We start from the raw sequence: 11,080 nt of genomic DNA, 5'->3' as shown, positions 1-11,080 counted from the left end.
GGTCGCAAAACATTTGTAGATGCCACTCCGATTCGTTATTAGGAAGGGACACCCTAAATACGTCCCTTCCTAATACCAAATCGCAAACCCAAATTGCGATTCGGTTACAAGTAACCAAATCACTATTGGGCCTTTGCACATTTAAAAATGACATTTTGTGTTCGCAAAAGGTCCGGTTCTTTAAATCGGGCCAATTGCGGACATAAAAATAATCTGGACATCTGATATTAAGTTTGCATGATAAATGCCAACAATAACCAGTTTTAGCAATTGAACTCATTCGTTAAGACATTTTTGCTGAGAAAGTCTCCTGCTAAATATTTTTCAAAGTAGACACAATTAGGAAACTTTGCAAATTGCCAATACTGGCAACATGTAAACTTTGAGGGTGACATATCAATTGCATACTTTCTTTACTTGAGTTTTTTTGTTCCTTACTGGCTTCCTATCTTTGTTTTCTTTTAGCTCCACAAAACCAAGGACAGACCATACCTCTGTACTGGATGTCTCTTTACTTCAGCACAACTGTGGTCTGCCGGCTTCTAGCCGCTTTTGTAATGACTGTCTCCCTACGCAAGAGAAAATGAGGTGAGTGTCTCTTGGCATCTCCTGTCATCTTTCTTTCCTTTGATTGGCCCTGCCGCGACGGAGTAGGGTTATTTCCATAAAAAAAACAATATTTATAAAGGGTTTGTGTCAGAATACTAGAGTCATATGGCAGCAAAATTCATGCTATTGTTTCTAAAACACACATGATTTGGGGTTTGATACCCAAAAGCAGTCTCTATAAATTAAAGTCTTTAATTAACTGTTGGGCAGGCTTAAGTTTTCCATTGGTGGGGGATTAAGGTTTCTATAAAAACATAGTAATAATAAAACAAATGTGTTTATTCATCTAACCTCCCCAATTTTACTCTTTTCCTGCAGACACTTGTCAAGTAAAAGGTAAGTCATGTTGCATACCTGACCTTCTTCCTATGTGGTATTGTCTGCTCAGCAGTAACAGTTATTTTTCAGTTTCACAACATCTCGGGGGTGCATGCGGAGGTGTTTTGTGCTGGGGTGGGTTTATTGTGAAAGACTGACGTCAAACTAGACTGGCAGTCATCTGTAGTGATGGGGAAAATGCAGGTTAAACAGGTATTGTCTGTAGAGGTACAGGTATCTTACAGGCTCATTATTGGGACAGAAATGTCCCCGCGTGGCCCTGGAGAGTGTTGTGCCCCTTGTCAAGTGTTATTAAAACGCCGACATTCAGGCAGGGTCACAGAAGCACCTCCCCTTGAAACAGACTGAGACCCCAGAACGGAACTCTGAAGTTGAGGGGCACCCAAAGTTCACCCCTCCATAAGGGAGCGACTGTAGTTCTCTCCAACCAGGATCTGCGGGACCGGCGTTGGTGGCAGCTTGATCTCCAGTGAAAGGACCAAGGATCTTACAGTGGAGGTCTTCTCAGCTGAAGTACTGAGGAGTCCTCAATTGTTATTGTTGGCTTTGTTTCCCTGCCACCCTTCTTCTGAGGCCCGTTTACTGCCTACAGTAGACCGCCTGTATGCCGCCTCCTGTGAAGAGGCTGTTGCTGTACTCTATAGCTGTGCGCCGGAGCAGGCCGCTGCAACACTACTAACCTTCTACAGCACCAAACACTGAATGTAGCAGACACGCTTCCTCTCCTGCCACCAGCAGGCATCATCCTTTCCTGACATGGAAACAGGACTCTAGCTCAATATACACCATCTCAACAACAAACGTCCGGTTTTCTACACCTATCTTCACACCTTGTGTGGGAAGGTGAAGTATTATGTGGTGCGGGTGGTTAAGCCTCACCATGTAATGCTATCACGATACCATAAAGATGGCCCTTGGATCCCAACTAATAAGCCCTTACCCCAATCCTGGTAGAGTGGCAAAGAACAGTCAGGCTTTACCAAAGGAACATGTGCTAAGCATTTCAGAGCACCAACATGGATAAGTGATTGACACGACTCAAAGGAAATCTGACACCAATTTATAAAAATAACGTGTATTTTTATCTTAATTTAGACAACAAAATTAACAAAAAAAGCTGGCATATAACCAGAGATATGGATTTTACAAGAAAACGTAAATCACATCAATTCAACGCTGCAGATATTTTGCATTGCAGCCAAAGGGAAAAAGTGGTAGTGACAATCAGTCACTTACAGGTCGATTATGTGGAACTGAGGGAGGCTAAAGGTCATGATGGTCCCTGGACCAGGGACCGACAACCCGTTCACTTTTACATGACCTGAGTCTGGGTGCAGAGTTGCCCTAGCGATCCTTTGTGCTGAATAGAAGTCGCGGGGGAGCTGCTTTTACACGGTGCTGCAGGTAAACAAGATGCAAAAACACAACAATGCCATGGCTGCTGACATCAGGTGAAGGTTGTATGGTGTTCCCCCAAGATGCATAATCAACTATATTGGTTGGTTGCCGGACTGACGACCAACAAGCCTTGGCAGCAGTAAGCACAGCAGATGGTTACTCTGACATACGGTGCACCCAGGGAACACAGTAGCTGCCTCATGGAAGGCATGACTACAGTTCCCACAATGCACTAGACCATCTGGATTTGGCGGATACTGTGGAGGACCCGGTGGCCAGCGATTCTACAGGTCCAGAGCATTGTTTTACCGGCAGTTTGACGGGGACTAGTGCCACTAGGCCAGGGGGGTCTGAGAGTACTTCAGGCTATTTCAGGGGTCCCTCTGTCTGGGGCAACCAAGCTTTAGCCTAGGATGAGTCTCAATCACACAGTTGCAAGAATGCTACCACAGGGTTTGGTTTGGGCAAAGTCCTGTTGTTTCAGACTCATGTCTCTTATATGGCCTGTTTAATGCAGGTTGATTCAGAACAGAGGTTCTGGTGTTGGGGACAGAAGGAGACCTTAAATCTCAGATTTAGGGATGTTAGGTGTATGGGAGCAAGTAGTAAATGGGCTGCTAGGCCCTGCCACTAGTCTGCCCCTTTGGTGGCCACATCTGGGGGGTAGGTCACCTTTTCTACCCAGAACCCACTATTACTACCACTTTAAAAAATGTAAGAAGTCTTTCTTAGCTGCACAGACAAGACAGCCCATGCTAGAGGTGTGGATAGCCTTTTAGGGATGTATACCTCCTGCATACCTAATTTCCCACCTGCTGGGGTGCAACTGTACTTAGGAGCGAAGGGAAGTCTGTTTCCTCCTCTGGAAGTCAGCCCTGATGCATATCAGAGGTGGTGGAGTCTTTGAAGCTCACTGCCTTGATGTGCCACTTCACTAGCCAGCCTAGGAGGGAGGAGGTGTGACCTCCTTTCTTCCCAGGCCTTTGTTCCTGACTCCTGGGAGGAATCATGCTCCCTGGCAGGAGATCAGAATCCTGTCTTGGTTGCAGCAAGTGTAGGCTTGCCAGCCAGAGCACAGAGAAGCTAGGGCAACCAGGTGGGCAACCTCTAAGGTAGTCACCTGGGTGCATGCCACCTCGACCTTGACACAAATTTTCTGTCGGGGATGAGAAGGCACGTTGTTTAATACCAAACTCAACATATTTAGGAGGTGCCAAAATGATGCTAGCGACCCCCAGGTCCAAGCCAATCCTGTCTTATGGACCGCCTACCACTTATAGTGTACTTTGATGGCAAAGGCCACTAAAGGGACATATAAACATGAACGCCCACACATTTGGTATAAAGCAACCTGCCTCCTGGGCTCAGGAGGCCTTCTCTAGGGGAGACTGACAGATATTAAAAGAGTGCACTGAGTTTGCCACACATGATGAGGGAAAAGTCAAAATAGAGCACTCTATACTATGCCTGCAGTGTCTAATTTCAGGCCTGCTGTCAGTAGTTTTACTTGGGTCACTTAGGGTGGCACAAAAAGTGCTGCAAACCCTTAGTACCCCTTTACCACCCATGCCATGGGTACCACAGGTACCTTATCAAAGGATGTATAAGGGGATTAAAGTCCTTGTCAATTGGGGTTACCAATTTAAACATACCAGTTTTAGGGAGAGCACTGGTGCTGAGACCTGGGCAGCAGATTCCAGTGCAGAATCATAACCCTCAACAAAAAGTGGGAGGTGACCATACAAAAAAGGCTCTTTCCTACATCTTATAATTGAACAAAATAAGCTGTGATGCACAATTCCTTTTCACTGCAATATTAACCAACTGAGCTAGATTAGAGCCCATGCTTCACGGGAATGGTGCGAGGGATGAGTGTGTGGATCACTGAACCTAGGTTGTGAGCACATGTTAAGAAGGTTTCTTGAAAGAAAATACTTTGGTATCTTCGTACTTGAACACCTGAGTTAGGGCCTATAGTAGACTGCAAAGGTTCATTCTGATTCTGATGAAGTGCAGTCATACTTTTGCTTCTGATGAAGTGCATTGATATTTCTGCTTCTGATGAAGTGCAGTATTATTTCTTCTGATGAAGTGCAGTGATAGTTCTGATGAAGTGCAGTGATAGCTTTGCGTCTGATGAAGTGCAGTGATATTTCTGCTTCTGATGAAGTGCAGTCAGTGTTGTGCTTCTGATGAAGTGCAGTGATAGTTCTGCTTCTGATGAGGTGTAGCGATAGCTCTGCTTCTGATGAAGTGCAGTGATAGGTAACCTTCTGATGAAGTGCAGTAATAGCTCTGCTTCTGATGAAGTGCATTGATATTTCTGCTTCTGATGAAGTGCAGTCAGAGTTCTGCTTCTGATGAAGTGCAGTAATAGTTCTTCTAATGAAGTTCAGTGATAGTTCTGATGAAGTGCAGTGATAGCTTTGTTTCTGATGAAGTGCAGTGATATTTCAGCTTCTGATAAAGTGCAGTCAGTGTTCTGCTTCTGATGAAGTGCAGTGATAATTCCGCTTCTGATGAGGTGCAATGATAGTTCCCCTTCTGATGAAGTACAGTGATATTTCTGCTTCTGATGAAGTGCGGTGATAGTTAACTTTCTGATGAAGTTCAGTGATAGCTCTGCTTCTGATGAAGTGCAGTGATAGTTCTGCTTCTGGTGAAGTGCAGTGATAGTTCTGCTTCTGATGAAGTGCAGTGATAGTTCTGCTTCTGATGAAGTGCGGTGAAAGTTCTGCTTCTGATGACGTGCAGTGATAGTTCTGCTTCGGATTAAGTGCAGTGTAACATTCTGCTTCTGATGAAGTGCAGTGATAGTTCTACTTCTGATGAAGTGCAGTGATAGTTCTCCTTCTGATGAAGTGCAGTGATACATTCTGCTTCTGATGAAGTGCAGTGATAGTTCTCCTTTGGATGAAGTGCAGTGATAGTTCTGCTTCTAATGAAGTACAGTGATAGTTCTGCTTCTGATGAAGTGCAGTGATAGATCTGCTTCTGATGAAGTGCAGGGATAGTTCTGCTTCTGGTGAAGTGCAATGCTAGTTCTGCTTCTGATGAAATGAAGTGATATTTCTGCTTTGGATGAAGTGCAGTGATAGTTCTTCTTCTGATGAAGGGCAGTGACAGTTCTGCTTCTGATGAAGTGCAGTGATAGTTCTGCTTCTGATGAAGTGCAGTGATAGTTCTGCCTTGGATGAAGTGCAGTGATGGTTCTGCTTTTGATGAAATGCAGATAGCTCTGCTTCTGATGATGTGCGGTGATGATTCTGCTTCTGAAGAGGTGCAGTGATAGTTCTTTGGATGAAGTGCAGCTATAGCTCTAATTCTGATGAAGTGCAGTGATAGTTCTACTTCTGATGAAGTGCAGAGGTACATTCTGCTTCTGAGGAAGTGCAGTGACAGTTCTCCTTTGGATGAAGTGTGGTGATAGTTCTGCTTCTGATGAAGTTCAGTGATAGTTCTGCTTCTGATGAAGTGCAGTGATTATTCTGCTTCTGGTGAAGTGCAGTGATAGCTCTTCTTCTGATGAAGTGCAGTGATAGTTCTGCTTCTGAAGAAGTGCTGTGATACATTCTGATGAAGTGCAGAGATAGTTCGGCTTCTAATGAAGTGCGGTGATAGTTCTGCTTCTGATGAAGTGCAGTGATACATTCTGCTTCTGTTGAAGTGCAGCGATAATTCTACTTATGATGAAGTGCAGTGATACATTCTGATGAAGTGCAGAGATAGTTCGGCTTCTGATGAAGTGCGGTGATAGTTCTGCTTCTGAGGAAGTGCAGTGATAGTTCTGCTTCTGAGGAAGTGCAGTGATAATTATGCTTCTGATGAAGTGCAGTGGTAGCTCTTCTTCTGATGAAGTGCAGTGTTAACTCTTCTTCTGATGAAGTGCAGTGATAGTTCTGCTTCTGATGAAGTCCAGATAGTTTTGCTTCTTATGATGTGCAGTGATTGTTCTGCTTCTGATGAGATGCAGTGATAACTCTTCTTTGGATGAAGTGCAGCTATAGCTGTGCTTCTGATGAAGTGCAGTGATAGCTCTGCTTCTGATGAAGTGCAGTGATAGTTCTACTTCTGATGAAGTGCAGTGATACATTCTGCTTCTGATGAAGTGCAGTGAGTTTGTCTCATAGCCTCTGTAGATTGCTTTCCCATGGCTGTTTTGTTGGTACATAAATGTCAGTGACTTCATTGTTGCCCTTTTAAGATATAACAATTTATTAAGTTATATATATTTGAATATCTTAAAGGTTGTATTTTTCTCTTGCTTTCCATAGGCAGCACTTTGGTGTTTTAATGCCTCTGTACATCCATTGCTTCTCGCCACAACGCTGGAGTTGGTAAGACGCAAAGATGACCACAGGAGCCCTCTGTGGCGCCTGAACAGTCATGAGAAACAGACTAGAGTCTTGAAGGCACAGACAATACATTGGAATGGAAGACAAAGAACAAGGACAAGACACATTCTGTAGCTCAATCCTTGGCTTCTTCGATTGGTTAAGATGCGTTGGAAGATAAAATGGAGCAGTCAAGCACCAGCAGTGGTGCAGCAGACCCCATCGATGAATGGAGTATAAAAACTGTGATGGCAAACAATGTGAACAGCACTCATCTAATAACACATCAATGGACCAGCATAGAAGTGAGTGGCCTGGGAGCAATGTTCCGCTGGGAGACACTCACATAGACATTTCAAGGAAACTAAGTAGAAAAATATGAAAGAACGGAGGGGAAGATGACTGGGGGGAGAGCACCGGATCAGATGAGCAGGGATTGGGGGGCAGTGGGTAGATGGGTGAGAGAGAGAGGAGTGTTATACATGGAATGCTAAAACACAAATGAAAAATAGTCTCTATTGTCAGCAGTGGAAGGATACAACTGATCCAGTGATAACAATAGTAAACAGGCTATGTTGCAAGGGCTCGGCAAGAGAGTTATCCAATCATGGGCAAGGGTCTGACCTAAAGCCCATCCTATATATTGTACTGTAGAGAACAGGTCTCCAAGACCCATATAAGACCTAAATGAAAATACTGTTATTGGTTGAATTGTAATGCTCATTTGATTATTGTCAATATATTGAAGGCTGGTGAAGTGGTTTTAACAGATGGCAATTAACATTTATAGCTATTTTTAAATATATATGTAGTAATGTCTGTAATAATGAATAAACTGTAAATATCAATATAATTCCTGCAGATTGTGACACAAAATCTCTACAAACTGAAGATGTGGAAACTGTTTTACAGACTCCTGCTTTTTACTGTACCATGACAATCACATTTTGCATTTATTCAAACTATTGATTCATTTGAAAGATTATAAAATGACAATAATATCTCACTTACATATACCTCCTTTCTTGAAAGAAACAGAGGTTTTATGTGGTTTTACTCTCATGTGTGGTACACCTTCTTGTACATTATCATATAAAGCTTTAGAAATGAAACCTGCATGTTCAGTGTTTTAATCCTATTACCCAAAGGCTATAAAAAGTGCACTTTCTGTGAATTATCCAATGATATTGTGACAGGCTGCAAAAGCTGAACTCCAAGTTGGGCTATTTCAAGTGTTTGATCCAGTATCTTTGCTTGATATTTTACCGCCTTACCCAGGGTGCTACATTTCTGGACAATCCACAGCATGGAGTGCACCCCAAACCCCCACCCCGACCCACAAAAGTCACAAAAGTGTATATATCTTTAAGATCTGGAACTTTGGACATTAATTGTCACATTATAGCAATGAACTTGGAAGTACCTACTAAAAGATTTTAAACATGAACCATTAGTGTTCAATCTGTATGTGCAACCTTTGGCGACGGTGGCTAAAAACAGAAGGCTTACAGTGGTGTTGTATGCAGGCGATACCCAGTTGGTAGTCACTCTCAACGATGACATTACTCGGGACGTAGCGATCTTGAGGCTGTCTCGGTGTGGATGACTGCCAACTGTCTTCAGCTCAATGCTAGCAAGTCTGAGGTTCTGTTAGTGGGGAGAGACTTGGAGCTGTGGTGTGAGCATTGGTGGTTCGCCGCACTTGGGTGGGCACCTGCTCCTAAACAGGTGGTAAAAAACCTAGGGGTAAGAAGGTAGCAGGGACGTGTTTCGGGCTACTGCGGGGCTTAAACCTCTGCTGGGCTTCTTTGACCCCTCAATCAGGCGGTTTGTGGTCCAGGCCTTTTACCTTGGGGCTAACCAGGCTGAGATTGTCAGACTGCAAAGGGTGGTGTTTTATCTCTAATGCAATACACCACCTACATTGGCTGCCTGCGGCCAAGCGTGTGGAATTCAAGGCCCTCTGCATTACTTTTAAAATCCTCAACTCTTCATTGCCATGCATTCTGTCCAACCTGCACTCTTTCTACACCCCCTCTCGCTAACTTCACTCCATGGGACAGAATCTTGTGGTTGTCCCCAGGGTGAGGAGGGCTCGTGCTGGAGGCCGCTCCTTTCAGGTGTTGGCTTCTAAACTCTGGAATTCCCTTCCTATTTCCATCCGCAGCATAAAGCTTTATATGCCTTTCCGTAAAGCTATTAAAATGTCCCATTTCCCTCGGCTATAAGCTGTTCAGTTGCTACTAGCTGCGCCCATCTGGTTTCAGCGCCGGGATGCCCCTTTGCTGGGGCAGCCGTGCGCTTTATAAATCAGTCTAACATAACATAACATAACATAACATAACATAACATAACTAAGAGGCAAGAACAGTTGTCATGTAAACCATGCATTTGTCCAGGTGAATATAGAGCAATACTACAGTCTATTAAATAATACGCAATAGGTTTTTGTACAACTTGTATTCTGAACTCACATATGTGAAAATGCTTTCATATGCAATAATAAGGCAAACAAGCATTTACAATGCAATGGGTTGAGGGATAAAAAAGGTAGATTTCCCGTATATAAGGAGTATCGGACCTATATTATGTTAGCATGATGCATCTATACATACACTCCCTGTTTGATATATATGCTTTTGCTTGGAGGAAACCTGTTTATTTCCTCCCTGTATATATATTGCTAAAAGAGTAGGCCGAGAACCATACAGACGCCATCTTCTAAACATATGCTCGAGCACGGGCCATGATCACGCCTTGATCACGTGCAGTTGTCAGGCCCCAGTTCATTTGAGTTACTGGTAGCAGCTGAAGGTAGGCTGTTTACTCCACTGTTCTAAGACTCAAGGTCGCATCTGGCTTTGGGGGTGATAAGTGCATTCCTGGAGGTGCCGTGCCTACACTCCCAGGCACCAAGACGAAAGGGAGTCACCCCTTCTGACCTCATCAGTAATAGATAGTCAAGCCTTTGTACTGGTCTGATGTGTGCCATATATGGTCCTTTCCTGGAGCTCGAGGGCCAACTGGTGTTTTTCCTTTTGCAGTGATTGTATGTGTTGAACCGAAAAGTATATAACCTCATGTTTGAATACGAGGCAACAGTCTTCGCGGTGCACCTGATGGGTGAGGTTCGGAGAGGCTCCTCTATAGAGTATTTTGCTTAATAAACAATTGAACCTTCTTCACTGCCAACTGACTGATTATTTGGTAATGGTGTTGGGGCTTTTGGTAGGTAAAGTCCTTTAGTTTATTTTTATGGTAAACGGGTGGTAAGGACAAGGGGTAATTCTGGTCGAGCGGGTGGACGGAAAAAGGATCCTTTGAAATTTAGCCATCTTTGATATGAACTTACTCCGTTCTCACGATCAGAGTATCCCCAGCTGCTAATGACCCTTTACCGGAGTCCTACGGGCGTAACCCAGGAGCTGACCGTGTTGGTCTTCAGGAGTTGGCAGTGGAGAACATGCTATTGTACCTGTGTGCACCAGGTGAGTGGAATTGTTTTGGTGTTCTTGGCATGCACTGTTGAGCAGTGCTTTTGAAGCAGTTAACTGTGTAAATATTTGGTGGTCAGTGTACCACGGAGAATCTTGGGGGTCTGACGGGGCAGCATTGTGGTGGCTGCACGTATAGATGCTCCACGGACCTTTTGTGAATCATAGAGATGCCGATCGGACGCCCGCTGTGGCACGTGTGGTGCACACCCAGCCGGACTGCTCTCGGAAAAGCCTGTGACTGTACCTGGGTAGCCTTGGGAACACATCTGAAGCGGTGCTAATGAAGCAGGCTTAGTCAGAATAGTCCCAAGAGTGAACCAGGAAGGCTGCGGGATGGTCTGTAGGTCGGTCTGCGGTTATACCTGTCTGACGGTCTCTTGGTAGTCTTTGGACTGCTTGATTTTGGTATCTGTCGGTCTTGGAATCTGAATTTGATTGATTCTCCACGAACAGGAGTCGACGGGCTCTGTTCTTTGTTTGAAAAGACGTCATTTTTTGAATATCTTTTTGTATGTATATATATATTATTGTCTTGTGTATGTTTGAATGAGCGTGAGGTGGTATGTTTTGTGAATGTTTGAACATGGCCATGTTTGGAAGTTTATTTTTATGATCGAATGAGGAACGCGTGACGACAATAACCATGCCATGTTTCTGCAAATTGAGTTGTTTTGGATGTTGTTGCCGCCCTAATGATATGTATGTAACGCATGGTATTACACCTCTCTTGTTTAATACACTATGGCATAAATATACTAAAGAGAATGTGGAATTACAATGGCACTTAACCGGGTCTTTTGATGAAAAAAAGAAAAAAATTCTGAAGGGCCGATTATTTTCCAAACGTAGTCGACAGTCAATGTTTGACTCCCTAAGCCTGTGGCAGAAGGAAGCAAAGCGTAG

At 43.9% G+C, this 11,080-nt stretch overlaps 1 long non-coding RNA gene across 1 annotated transcript; it reads left to right on the top strand.

Moving 5' to 3' along the window:
• The first annotated feature begins 465 nt into the window (after positions 1-465).
• On the top strand, positions 466-7,093 carry LOC146869678 (uncharacterized). The gene is made up of 3 exons (XR_014981458.1): positions 466-588; positions 928-945; positions 6,621-7,093. It is a non-coding gene; the product is annotated as an uncharacterized LOC146869678 (long non-coding RNA).
• The last annotated feature ends 3,987 nt before the right edge of the window (positions 7,094-11,080 follow it).

Source organism: Triturus cristatus, chromosome 1_1, assembly GCF_964204655.1.
Source record: "Triturus cristatus chromosome 1_1, aTriCri1.1, whole genome shotgun sequence".
Lineage (NCBI taxonomy): Eukaryota > Metazoa > Chordata > Amphibia > Caudata > Salamandridae > Triturus > Triturus cristatus.
This window is presented reverse-complemented; position numbering and strand designations above follow the sequence as displayed.